A 12,023-nucleotide genomic window follows, 5' to 3' on the forward strand; every position below is an offset into this window, starting at 1 on the left:
AAAACTCTTTTTATCTGCTGTTTTGTTGGTCAGTTGCTGAAAAAGAATTAAAGACACTTTCCCAGCAGTTAGCGTATCTGTACTAATGCAGAATGAGGAACATCAGCTGTGTTGAGTGATGACGACACTGAGGTGCAAAGCTCACCTTGTTGTTGTCCTCCTTGTTTTCTACTCATGACTATATAATATCTCTCAGAAGGCCAAACAGAGCTCAGCAGAAAACACGTGTCTTTGTAAATGTGAGCCATGATGTCTTATCAGTGCTAGTACAGTTTGGGAAACTGAATGATCTTTTTCACCTGTTGGGGTTAGGTTGAATACACCACAGCTGTTAAAAGGTTTCTGGATTTAAGACTACAGGGAAGTGCAGTGTTGCTTTATTTAACTTTTTGTTTCAATTATTTTGACAGACACAGTTTAGATAATGATGTATGATTATGTGATTTTGGCTCTGCTTACATCTTTCTGTATTTAGTTAAAACGTTGAAATGGCTGATAATAACTCAGTGGTTGGTGGCGCATTCTTAATGCGAAAGATCAATGAACAGGTGATTATAGTTCAGGTTTTTATTGCAGTTTTTCTCTGCATCAACCTTTTGTTGATTACAACCTTTTTTATGAAGGAATTCTTCTACACAACCATGCGCTACGTCTTATTTGCTAATATATTACTGTCTGATTGTCTGGTCTTGATTCTAACAGATCTTTTGCTTATATTTATCTATTTTCAGTTGACCATTCAAATATGGCTGTGTATAATTATATATGTTGTTTTGTCTTTGTACACTTTTGCCACCCCAGTTACTTTGACAGCAATGACCCTGGAGCGTTATGTGGCCATTTGCATGCCGCTGCGCCACGGAGAACTGTGCTCCAGACGCAACACTATGCACTGTATCCTCATCATTCACGGCCTCAGCTCTGTATCCTATATTGTGGTTCTCTCCACCGTCTTTGCATCAGTCTCTCTTAGCTTTTACACACAAAACAGGGTTTGTTCTCGGGGCATTTTCATTTTGCATAGATGGCAGGGTGATCTTTTGTCAGCTGTCAGTCAGTTTTACTTCTTGATGATGTTTATTGCTATTGTTTTCTCCTATGTTAAAATAATGAAAGTGGCCTTAGCTGCATCGGGAGAGGATAAAAAGTCAACATGGAAAGGTCTCAGAACAGTAATTCTTCATGGTTTCCAGCTGCTGCTCTGTCTCATCCAGCTGTGGTGTCCCTTCATAGAAGCTGCTGTACTTCAGATTAATTTCATGTCATACGTTAATGTCAGGTACTTTAATTACATCGTTTTTTATCTTGCTCCAAGATGTCTGAGTCCTCTTGTTTATGGCCTCAGGGATGCAATGTTTTTAACTGCACTGAAATACTCTCTGCGACTTTTATGAGAACAAAAATTTTGATTTTTTCAACTGACAACATAAAACTATGAGTTCCAAAAGTAATGTCCCCCATCTCTTGAAAAGTGTTCGTCTCTCCCTCCACCACTGAGGTGTCCTTGAACCCCAACTGCTTCTCTGGTGCTGCTCCTTGGTCAGCAGACCAGACTGTGTTGTACTGGACAGCTTCCAGGTGTGAACGTGTAAAGCATGGTTTATGTTTATCGTGGTAAAGAGGGTGCAAGGTGTGCACGTCCAAAATAATGAGTGTGAAAGCTCTGAAAGTTGTCACTGTGCTTGGTCATTCACTTGGGATTTTCAGACTCGACTGTCAAAAATAGTTTACTGATAAAAGTACTATTAACTAGTCTGAGGATTTTAAAAAGGCATTCAATTTTTTTTTAAATGCTTTAGAAACAGGAAGTCCCAAACATTTTTGTAAATAGTTTCCCAACCAAATCAAATTGTTTACAGGAAATTCAACCTTTGTGTGAAACGTTCTTCCTCAGTATTGAGGAGGTCGGTTTTATTTGTTTGTTTTTGAAGAACAATGCAGCAAACAGCACATTGACCATGAACACCTTTGTTCCTGTTCGGAGCTCAGACATCGACTGTGAAAGCTCACGCCTTGACGACATGCAGCAGAAGGAACAAAACTTTACCGATGATTGTGATCTGGTTGCCTCTGAGTGAAATTCCACTCAATAAATAAAGGCGAAAAAGATAAAGACATCAACATGCTGTTGCATATTTCTTGAATCATTTGACCTTTGAAATGTCAGAGTCGTTGACCTGTTCTAATATGAAATGATCATGCCGTGCTTTGCATCCCTCGCACCTTAGTGTACTACCTTTTTCTTTTTCTCTACTACAAATCATAATGATACCAATACACCTCAATCTTTTCGTTTCATTGTAGAATTCCTAAACAATTGCTATGAGTTGTTTTGTCACGTGTTACTGGTTAAAAAACACATTTCCAACAAAGTCTATTCATAGTATACATTTTGGACTCAGCTTTAGTTAAACATTTAATCTGGGCTGGTTCTTTGTAGTACTTGAGTCCAGTCTCACTCTGGAGTCCATGCTCAAGACCGTGTTTTTGAGTCTTACACTCGTCTTGGTCATTTGTCTTGGGTACTCTTTACCCTTTTCCACCAACGCGAACCTAGTTCAAGAGCCGGGCCGGTGCCGTGCTGGTTCGCAGTTGGTTAAACTTGCGAACCGTCCGAGAACCTGTTTGCGTTTCCACCGGCTAGAGAGCCCAGAGAACCACGTCATTACGTCACTGTATACGTCTGAGGTTACCCCGCAGCGCTAATTTCAAGCATAGCAGACATGTCTCTTCAGAAAAAGTGTTTATTTTGGTAGATAATACAATAACAGTAAAATACACAAAATACTAAAATCACAACATTTTTTAAAGTGTAGAACAGTGTGTGATCAATAGATCGGAGTGTTTGATGTTTAGTCATCTGCAGGTTGGACCTCCGTTCAATATCGCCGATGTCCGACAGCTCTACAAACACAAACCGGAGAACAGCGGTTTAATCACAAACGTGTCCACGACGCCGTGAACACAGATGTTAAGTCACGTTGGTAGTTGGTAACGTTTAGTGAGCCAACGGCAGTCAGAAAGTGGCATGCTAACGTTGTTGTTAGCAATATCACGCTAGCTGGCTAGCTAGCCGATCAGCCTACATTACCCGAGGAAGCAAAGCCACTAGTTGCTGCTGTTACGAACCTAATCACTAGCTTGGTAAACTAAACAGAAATGTGTCGTTAGTTTGCAACGAGGTGAAACATTTTAAAAGTGAAACTTACCGGGAACAGTAACGTTAGTAAAACTCCGCAGCGGCGTATTTTCCCCCGTTGCCTCGAGCGTTAACCCCGCCCCCAGCCCCTAACGTAAGCCGGGCCCTGTTCCAGCCCAGCAAAGAGTTGGGGCCGCTCGGGAATCAGTTTTCCAGGCCGAGAGCCGGCTCTTTGTCTGTGGAAACAGGAAGAACTGGTTCGCGATTGGGCACCGGCTCCGAACCGGCCCTCAAAATGCCTCGGTGGAAAAGGGGTATTTTGGTCTCAGCTATAGAGAACTGGTCAAGTCGTTTCTGGCTACTCAGTGGGCAAAGAGAGAGACAGCAGGGGAAAAAAATGCTTTTTCCGGACAGGCAGTGGTCTGTCTGACGGCAGTTCAACGTGTCTCCACGGTAGTCTGTCCGACTCCAGTTCCTGTGTCAGCTGGGCCTCAGCCGTCGCCAGTTCATGTTTCCACTGGGCGCCAGTATTCTTGAATCCCTGTGTCTTTTGGGCGCCAGCATTCTCTACTTCCTTTGTCCACTGGGCGCTAGCATTCTCCAGTTCTTGTGTCTGATGGGTGCCAGCATTCACCAGTTCCTCTGTCCACTCGGTGCCAGCCTGCTCCAATTCACATCTCCGTTGAGCCACATCTGTCTCCAGTTCCTATTTTTGCTGAGCGATCGCTAAGCCGTCTCTAGTTCCTGTCTAGGCTGGATCCCAGCAGTCTTGGTTGGTCAGTCCACAAAAATGTACCTACTCTTTAGCAGCAACAGTTTTGGCAAATGGAGTTTGAAATTTTTTCCTCAACCATCACCCCAGTACAAGTCGAAGCCAAGAGCTCAATAAAATGACATGAAATTATATGAAAGTAAAATCTGTTCAAAGTACATAATCCTTAAAACATAACATTACTTATTACTGATTGGGGATGTAAATATTGTCTATATGCGTTGATCACTGCATCATAGTTTGATTGTTTGTTAAATGGGTATTAAAACCCTTATCCTGTCTGGATTTTATGAGAAAAAACTCTTTATCTGCTGTTTTGTTGCACAGTTGCTGAAAATGAATTAAAGGAGCCACAAACCTGGTAAGTATCCAAAACTCTTTTCCAGCTGTGAGTGTATCTGTGAGTGATGATGACACTGAGGTGCAAAGCTCACCTTGTTGTTGTCCTCCTTGTGATCTACTCATGACGATATAATTTCTCAGAAGACCAAACAGAGCTCAGCAGAAAACATGTGTCTTTGTAACTGTGAGCCATGATGTCTTATCAGTGCTAGTACAGTTTGGGGAACTGAATGATCTTTTTCACCTGTTGGGGTTAGGTTGAATACACCACAGCTGTTAAAAGGTTTCTGGATTTAAGACTACAGGGAAGTGCAGTGTTGCTTTATTTAACTTTTTGTTTCAATTATTTTGAAAGACACAGTTTAGATAATGATGTATGATTATGTGATTTTGGCTCTGCTTACATCTTTCTGTATTTAGTCAAAACGTTAAAATGGCTGATAATAACTCAGTGGTTGGTGGTGCATTCTTAATGCGAAAGGGCAATGAACGGGTGATTTTAGTTCAGGTTTTGATTGCAGTTTTTCTCTGCATCAACCTTTTGTTGATTACAACCTTTTTTATGAAGGAATTCTTCTACACAACCATGCGCTACGTCTTATTTGCAAATACATTACTGTCTGATTGTCTGATCTTGATTCTATCAAATGTTTTGCTTATCTTTGTCCATTGTCAGTTGACCATACCAATATGGTTGTGCATTATAATATATATTGTTTTGTCTTTGTACACTTTTGTCACCCCAGTTACTTTGACAGCAATGACCCTGGAGCGTTATGTGGCCATTTGCATGCCGCTGCGCCACGGAGAGCTGTGCTCCAGAGGCAACACTATGCACTGTATCCTCATCATTCACGGCCTCAGCTCTGTATCCTGTATTGTGTTTCTCTCCACCGTCTTTGCATCGGCCTCTCTTAACTTTTACACACAAAACAGGGTTTGTTTTCGGGGCATTTTCATTTTGCATAGATGGCAGGGTGATCTTTTGTCAGCTGTCAGTCAGTTTTACTTCTTGATGATGTTTATTGCTATTGTTTTCTCCTATGTTAAAATAATGAAAGTGGCCTTAGCTGCATCGGGAGAGAATAAAAAGTCAACATGGAAAGGTCTCAGAACAGTAATTCTTCATGGTTTCCAGCTGCTGCTCTGTCTCATCCAGCTGTGGTGTCCCTTCATAGAAGCTGCTGTACTTCAGATTAATTTCACGTTATACGTTAATGTCAGGTACTTTAATTACATAGTTTTTTATATTGCTCCAAGATGTCTGAGTCCTCTTGTTTATGGCCTCAGGGATGAAATGTTTTTACATGCACTGAAATACTCTCTGCGACTTTTATGAGAACAAAGATTTAGATTTTTTCAATTGACAACATAAAACTATGACTTCCAAAAGTAATATCCCCTATCTCTTGAAAAGCGTTCGTCTCTCCCTCAATACCACCACTGAGGTGTCCTTGAGGTTTATTTTTGTCTTGGTAAAAACGGTGCAAGGTGTGCACGTCCGAAATAATGAGTGTGAAAGCTCTGAAAGTTGTCACTGTGCTTGGTCATTCACTTGGAATTTTCAGACTCGACTGTCAACCTTTGTGTGAAACGTTCTTCCTCAGTATTGAGGAGGTAGGTTTTATTTGTTTGTTTCAGAGAACAATGCAACAAACAGCACATTGACCATGAACACTTTTGTGCCGGTGCAATATGTGGATTCATACAAATACCTTGGAACAATAATTGATTTTAAACTGAATTTTGAAGAAAACTGTATTGCTGTGTGTAAAAAGGGACACCAGCGTCTTCACTGTCTGAGGAAACTGTTCTTTTTCCAGGTGGATAAAACCATAATGACCTTGTTTTATCGTGCTTTTATCGAATCTATTGTATCCTTTTCTTTGGTTTCATGGTTTGGAAGTCTCTCTATTAAGAACAGGAACTCACTCAATCAGGTGGTGAAATGGTCCAGTAAGTTAATTGGTGAATCTCAGCCGAACCCGGCCTCCCTGTACACTAGACAGGTACAGCGGATAACCGAGTCTATTTTAAATCACCGTTTGCACCCTTTGCACAAAGAGTTTCAGCTACTCCCTTCTGGAAAAAGGTTTTTAGTTCCAAGGTTTAAAACCAAGCGTTTTAAAAACAGCTTTGTTCCAGCTGCAATCACGCTGAAGAACAAGCTGTAGAAACTGCTATATTTGCACAACATTAATTTTGTATGTGTTATTTATTTATTTGTTGATTTTTTAGATCAATTTATCAGGGTTTTATTATATTTTAATTATGTTGGTCAGTTTTAAGTGTCCAAATTTGGATTAGCACTGGAGCACTTTAATTGTTTTATCCACTGTACGTAACTGTCCCATTTTTGTTTGTGTGCATGTGTTGTCCTAACTGTGTGACGGAAGCCCACTTTTAAACTGCAACACAAGTTTACCTACGGGTACGAATAAAGTAACCTGAACCTGAACCTGAACCTGCCTGTTCGGAGCTCACAACTAACTGTGGAAGCTCAGGCCTTGACGCCACGCACCAGTATCAAAACTTTACCGTTACACATTAGTGTACTTTACTAATTGGATTACGAGCATTTCAGAGTTTTAACTCTACTTTACTCTATCTTAAGTCTTTAGTATATTAACTACAGCCTTTTTTTCTTTTTCTCTACTACAAATTCAAATGATACCAATACACCTCCATCTTTTGGTTTTATTGTAGAATTCCTAAACATTCCTAAACACAGCCATCGCTGAGCCACCTCTAGTTCCTGTATCTGAAGCCGTCTCTAGTTCCTGTCTACGCTGAATCCCAGCAGCCTCGGTTGGTCAGTCCACAAAAATGCCCCTACTCTTTGGCAGCAACAGTTTTCACATTTGGAGGTTGAAATTTGTTCCTCAACCATCACCCTAGTACAAGTCGAAGCCAAGAGCTCAATAAAATGACATGAAGTTATATGAAAGTAAAATCAAGTAAAACATAACATTACTTATTGCTTATTTGGGGATATACATATTGTCTATATGCATTGATCACTGCATTATAGGAAGATTGTTTGTAAAGTAGGGTTTAAAAAGCTTATCCTGTCTGGATTTTATGAGAAAAAAACTATTTTTATCTGCTGTTTTTTTGCACAGTTGCTGAAAATAAATTAACACTCTGAGACCCACATAGAGAACTTTCCGTCTTGTCATACTTTTGTGTATTGCCTATAAAATTGTGATTTTTTAGAGTATCATCAAGTTATACACATCCCCAGAATCAGCACAACCTCAGGTAACTGTGTGTATCACTCAATAAATACTTATATACACTATAATAGGGGATTTTAGCCCATAAATTAAAAATAAATAAAAACGCACCTTACATTTTTACACATTTTATTAAAAAAAGCACTGCAAACCATTATAACGAAAGAAAAGCTCAACATAGAAAGTTTAGCACACTTGTTTGGATTGTTCTAGAAGTTATTTGAAGCTTCTAGCTGCTTTTGTCTATGAAATATGGATATTCTTTTGAGTAGTGTCCATGGGCGTTTTTTTTGCCAGCAATCGTCCTTTCCTAAATATGTGTGTATAAAGTGTACTTCTTCTGTGCCATTTATGTATTTAACGTTCTCTATCACTACAGTAACTTTTTGACTGTTCTTTTCTCTGCTTTGAACTCCTCCGTGTCTCCCGTTTGGGCAAACACAACGACTCACGGCCAAGCGTAAATCAGGCTTACCGATTGGCTGTAAAAGCCGCTACAGGAGCCAATACGAGCGTCCGATGCATAAACGTGACTCTATACGTCACGAGCAAGATGGCGGATGAAAATAATGATCGATATACATAAACAAAACGAAGAAATGCGCCGCGGAAACGAGGAGACATCTAGTCACATCTTTACAACTTTACGCATACGTTTTGTTGTCAGAAATAAATCTCTCACATGGACAAGCAGGGTACCGTTGTTTAGCCCCGTTTCTCTAGTTTAAGAGGAAATAACGTGCATGTTTCTAGCGTATACGCCACAATGGGTCTCAGAGGGTTAAAGGAGCCACAAAACTGATAACAATCAAAAGCTCTTTTCCAGCAGTTACTTTATCTGAACGAATGAGGAGCATCAGCTGTGTTGAGTGATGACGACACTGAGGTGCAAAGCTCAGCTTGTTGTTGTCCTCCTTGTTTTCTACTCATGACTATATAATTTCTCAGAAGACCAAACAGAGCTCAGCAGAAAACATTTGTCTTTGTAACTGTGAGCCATGATGTCTTATCAGTGCTAGTACAGTTTGGGGAACTGAAGGAGCTTTTTCACCTGTTGGGGTTAGGTTGAATACACCACAGCTGTTAAAAGGTTTCTGGATTTAGTGTGTGTCGCTTTATTTAATTTTTTGTTTCAATTATTTTGTCAGACAAAGATTAGATAATTATTCATGATTATGTGATTTTGGCTCTGCTTACTTCTTTCTGTATTTAGTCAAAATGTTGAAATACATGGCTGATAATAACTCAGTGGTTGGTGGTGCATTCTTAATGCGAAAAATCAATGAACAGGTGATTATAGTCCAGGTTTTGATTGCAGTTTTCCTCTGCATTAACTTTTTGTTGATTACAACCTTTTTTATGAAGGAATTATTCTACACAACCATGCGCTATGTCTTCTTTGCTAATATATTAATGTCTGATTGTCTGAATATGATTCTAACAAATCTTTTGCTCATCCTTCTTTATTTTCAGTTGACCATACCAATATGGTTGTGCATAATTATATATATTGTTTTGTCTTTGTACACTTTTGCCACCCCAGTTACTTTGACAGCAATGACCCTGGAGCGTTATGTGGCCATTTGCATGCCGCTGCGCCACGGAGAGCTGTGCTCCAGACGCAACACTATGCACTGTATCCTCATCATTCACGGCCTCAGCTCTGTATCCTGTATTGTGGTTCTTTCCACCTTCTTTGCATCTGCCTCTCTTAACTTTTACACACAAAACAGGGTTTGTACTGTGGAGATTTTTATTTTTTATAAATGGCAGAGTGATCTTTTGTCAGCTGTCAATATGTTTTACTTCTTGTTGATGTTTATTGCTATTGTTTTCTCCTATGTTAAAATCATGAAAGTGGCCTTAGCTGCATCGGGAGAGAATAAAAAGTCAACATGGAAAGGTCTCAGAACAGTAATTCTTCATGGTTTCCAGCTGCTGCTCTGTCTCATCCAGCTGTGGTGTCCCTTCATAGAAGTTGCTGTACTTCAGATTAATTTCATGTTATATGTTAATGTCAGGTACTTTAATTACATAACTTTTTATCTTGCTCCAAGATGTCTGAGTCCTCTTGTTTATGGCCTCAGGGATGAAAAGTTTTTACATGCACTGAAATACTCTCTGCGGCTTTTATAAGAACAAAGCTTTAGATTTTTTCAATTGACAACTTAAAACTATGAGAGCCTTTGATTTTGACTCAAACTAGACTGGACCTGGTCTGGGACTATACTTGGAGTCAACTAAGTTTGTTTTTTACTGCAGCCCTGTTGAGCAGCCTTTGCCGTATCAAATTTTGTCTGTTATCTTTACGTATACCTAATAAATTATAAACTCCTTGCTAGTTGAATCTATCTCATTATTTCTCAACAAATTTCTCTCTTGAAGTGTTCTGCCATATTGTGACCAAGCTTTCATGAACAAAGACAAAACAAGCAAACACAACATTTGAAGGAAATCGTTTCCAGTATATTAGGAGAAAATAAACATAAACGGTAATAGAAACGTGTCAGTGGGGTTGAGGAGATCCTCGAAGTATTCCTTCCACCGCCCAACGATATATATATATTTTTTTTTCTTTCCTTTTTTTTTTTTTTTTTTCCTTTTAATGTGAGACAATACAATAAACCACCGAGTGATACAAGACATACTTGAGAACACAAGACATAAACAGACAGTCACATATGATCGATTTTTTTTAATTAAAATTATTTTCTACATTTCCCTCAGTGAACTTTTACCCCCGCCGCATCACTAAATTCACACTGGCGCGCTCACTAAATTCACGCAGGCGAGCTCGGTCTAAAAATAACTCGAAAACAATCATGGCGTCGGACAGTGATGGTGACGTTAGCCGAAACGGTTCAAATACATTTTTCATTTTTAATAACATTAACCCCCGGATCGAATCGAAATCGGATCGAATCGGAAATCAGATCAAAATCGGATGGAATCGGATGGAATCTGAGAAAATCGGAAAAAATCGATTCTGAAACTTAAAAATCGGAATCAAATCGATTCTTGAAATTTGAATCGAAACCCAGCTCTAGTCCCCAACCTCCCTCGGGATCTGGTCAAAGCTCTCCCGGAGGTGGGAGTTGAAGACCTCCCTGACAGAGGGTTCCACCAGACGTTCCCAGCAGACCCTCACAACGCGTTTAGGTCTGCCAAGTCTGTCCAGCTTCCTCCCTTGCCAGCGGATCCAACTCACCACCAGGTGGTGATCAGTTGACAGCTCAGCCCCTCTCTTCACCCGAGTGTCCAAGACATACGGCCGGAGGTCAGATGACACAACCACGAAGTCGATCATTGACCTCCGGCCTAGGGTGTCCTGGTGCCATGTGCACTGATGGACACCCTTATGTTTGAACATGGTGTTCGTTATGGACAAACCGTGACCAGCACAGAAGTCCAATAACAGAACCCCACTCGGGTTCTGATCGGGGAGGCCGTTCCTCCCAATCACGCCCCTCCAGGTAACACTGTCGTTGCCCACGTGAGCGTTGAAGTCCCCCAGTAAAACAATGGAGTCCCCGGTTGGAGCACTCTCAAGTACCCCTCCCAAGGACTCCAAGAAGGCCGGGTACTCTGCACTGCCGTTTGGCCCATAGGCCGAAACAACAGTGAGAGACCTATCCCCGACCCGAAGGCGCAGGGAAACGACCCTCTCGTTCACCGGGGAAAACTCCAACACATGGCGGCCGAGCTGGGGGGCTATAAGCAAGCCCACACCAGCTCGGCGCCTTTCACCGCGGGCAACTCCAGAGTAGAAGAGAGTCCAGCCTCTCTCAAGGAGTTGGGTTCCAGAGCCCAGACTGTGCGTGGAGGTGAGCCTGACTACCTGTAGCCGGTAGCGCTCTACCTCCCGCACTAGATCAGGCTCTTTCCCCCCCAGTGAGGTGACATTCCATGCCCCAATGGCTAGAGTCACCGTCCAGGGATTGGATCGCCGGGGCACCAGCCCAGGACAGCCACCCAAATCCCACCGCACCGGCACCTTCTGAACCCTCCTGCGGGTGGTGGGCCTACAGGAGGGCGGGCCCACGTCGCTCTTTCGGGCTGTGCCCGGCCGGGTCCCGTGGGCACAGACCCGGCCACCAGGCGCTCGCCTGCGAGCCCCAACCCCGGGCCTGGCTCCAGGGTGGGGCCCCGGTGACGCCAATCCGGGCGACGTAAACTTCCTCGATTTAAACTCTTTCATTAAGGGCTTTGGAACCGCTCTTAGTCTGACCTGTCACCTAGGACCTGTTTGCCTTGGGAGACCCTACCAGGGGCATTAAGCCCCGGACAACATAGCTCCTAGGATCATTCAGGTGCTCAAACCCCTCCACCACGGTAAGGTGTCGGTTCAAGGAGGAGGTTCTCAACCCCACTGACACGTCTTCCATTGGGGAAGCAGAGGCTGGAGACTCGGAGGTTCTCAACCCCACTGACACGTCTTCCATTGGGGAAGCAGAGGCTGGAGACTCGGAGGTTCATCCACCCATTACCCGGGCTGAAGTCACCGAGGTAGTTAAGAAGCTCCCCGGTGGCAAGG

At 42.0% G+C, this 12,023-nt stretch overlaps 3 pseudogenes across 3 annotated transcripts; all 3 read left to right on the plus strand.

Annotated features, from left to right (window-relative positions):
• Positions 1-527: 527 nt before the first annotated feature.
• On the plus strand, positions 528-1,394 carry LOC311019698 (odorant receptor 131-2 pseudogene; annotated as a pseudogene). The gene has a single exon. The product of its transcript is annotated as an odorant receptor 131-2 pseudogene (transcript).
• Positions 1,395-4,725: 3,331 nt separating this feature from the next.
• Positions 4,726-5,592, plus strand: LOC311019699 (odorant receptor 131-2 pseudogene; annotated as a pseudogene). The gene has a single exon. The product of its transcript is annotated as an odorant receptor 131-2 pseudogene (transcript).
• A 3,127-nt stretch (positions 5,593-8,719) lies between these two features.
• On the plus strand, positions 8,720-9,653 carry LOC311019700 (odorant receptor 131-2 pseudogene; annotated as a pseudogene). The gene has a single exon. The product of its transcript is annotated as an odorant receptor 131-2 pseudogene (transcript).
• Positions 9,654-12,023: the final 2,370 nt, after the last annotated feature.

Source organism: Eutrigla gurnardus, assembly GCF_963514095.1.
Source record: "Eutrigla gurnardus genome assembly, chromosome: 10".
Taxonomy (NCBI): domain Eukaryota; kingdom Metazoa; phylum Chordata; class Actinopteri; order Perciformes; family Triglidae; genus Eutrigla; species Eutrigla gurnardus.